Genomic DNA, 1,856 nt, shown 5'->3' with positions numbered 1-1,856 from the left:
CTTAGCCTAGTCGATTGATATATTAGATGATTCGTTATTATTTCGTTTGTCGTTTTTACCAACGGTGTCGAATAAAACCAAAAAATGTATACTGTCCGAGGTGACCCCGGTCATGTCCGATGTTACCCCGGTACCGGGGCAACACCGGACACTTGAGAGCCTTAGGAATTTGACCTTTTTCATGCATTTCTAGTTTTCTTTGGCATGCGACTCTCCTACTCTTTTTCGGCAAAGGATCACCCTTTACAACAAACTAACATTTAAATTCATGTGACGCATATAAAAAAAATTATTAGCAATTTTCAAAAAAACGTCCGAACCATCCCCGGTCTCCCCTAATGTTGAACTTGATGATTACTGTTGAGTTATAGTATAGATGTTTCATATAAACAAAAAAAAATGATGTGTTCATGCACCTCATGCTCACTGTCGAGTTATAACATGGGTGTCTTCTTATACACCCTATGCTTACTGTCAAGTCATAACATAGATGTTTTCCTATTAAGCAGAAACACATGGTGTATTCATACACCTCATGCTCACTGTCAAGTCATAACAAAGGTGTACACCTTATGCTCACTGTTGAGTTATAACATAGGTGTCTTCTTATACATCAGACACACATGATGTATTCATACACCTCATGCTCACTGTTGAGTTATAACATGGGTGTCTTCTTATACATCAGACACACATGGTTTATTTATACACCTTATGCTCACTGTAGAGCAATATAATATCCCACCTTCCATACATAACAATGTGGTCACCAACACAACAAGCAGAACCTTCACCAAGTTGAAAGGGAATGTTGTTTGTTAACATTGTTAACTCCATCAGCAATGTTCATGAATTCACCGCTTGATAATTGATCATTGTATAAACCAATACCACCTACGCAAAGTGTAATTGTTTGTTATACTAAGAATTGTATTGTCTTAGGACAAATATTACCGAAACAATATATTTTAGAATGAAGTTTCACAGCTGCAAAGCTTCTTCTCGCAACTTGCATGTCTTTCCCTCGTGTCCAACATGCTTGGTTATACAATATATCCTTATAAATATCCACAAGACTACAAGCTAAACATAGCATGTTAATATAAAAACACTTTCAACAGTATGTCATTAAAACAGAAGTAAATTTATATAATCTGTGAAGCGATTGTCGTTTTTCATCTATTATTTCAAACTATTTCATTTTTCAGTCGGTCATTCATTTATGTGGATAGTATATTGAGCATCTGTCGCCCTGGCAAAGTGGTTAGCGCGCCTGCCTGTAACCCAGAGGTAATGGATTCAAGGCGCGTCGCTGCCACGGCAAGACACTTTGTTCCAACCCAGTGGTCACTAATGGGTTGTCCAAATTATCAACCATACACAAAAAAACAAAAAATAATCACCCACAAAGTAACATACATGGGAACTCAAAAGCTGGCACGAGGTGTATGAACACCCGTGTTATAACGATTGTCGTTTTCCCGCCACGTGAGGAAAATTAAGATACATTCATTCATTCATCATAGTGAGGAATAGTATAACCAATTATAAAAGAGACTTCCCTTTTATATTTCTCTTTAAACACAATACAAGTAACCAACCTTGACCACCCATGTCATCAAATTGTTTGCCTCCAAGTATTAATATTCTGCCTGCAAAACGTTTAGTTATAAGATTTGTTAAATTTTTTCTTTTTTTTTCATATATTAAACAACTTACGACCATCACTGATCACAACGGCACCCTCACGAAAAGGAAAAGTGGTGTTTTGCCTGTCTTGGCATTGTTTCTTTTCCAAATCAAACCGAACAATCTGGTTTGTTATCACTTGCCTTTTGTTTACAGTTTCGGGGATC

At 36.9% G+C, this 1,856-nt stretch overlaps 2 protein-coding genes across 3 annotated transcripts in view; both read right to left on the bottom strand.

Annotated features, from left to right (window-relative positions):
• LOC100179913 (somatostatin receptor type 2-like) overlaps positions 1-1,845 on the bottom strand; it is an 18,130-nt gene extending 16,285 nt beyond the window's left edge. For both annotated transcript variants that reach the window (XM_026840022.1, XM_018817048.2), the window contains exons 1-4: positions 1,720-1,845; positions 1,602-1,652; positions 955-1,083; positions 746-894 (exon numbers count right to left, since the gene is read on the bottom strand). The gene's annotated coding sequence lies outside the window, so the exon portion shown is untranslated. The remainder of the gene's footprint in view (positions 1-745; positions 895-954; positions 1,084-1,601; positions 1,653-1,719) is intronic.
• Positions 1-1,856, bottom strand: part of LOC100181446 (kelch-like protein 2) — a 6,831-nt gene that overhangs the window by 1,630 nt on the left and 3,345 nt on the right. The window lies entirely within an intron of this gene.

The sequence above is a fragment of the Ciona intestinalis genome, unplaced genomic scaffold, assembly GCF_000224145.3.
Source record: "Ciona intestinalis unplaced genomic scaffold, KH HT001100.1, whole genome shotgun sequence".
Lineage (NCBI taxonomy): Eukaryota > Metazoa > Chordata > Ascidiacea > Phlebobranchia > Cionidae > Ciona > Ciona intestinalis.
Note: the sequence above shows the minus strand (reverse complement) of the source record. Positions and strands in the feature narration are given on the sequence as shown.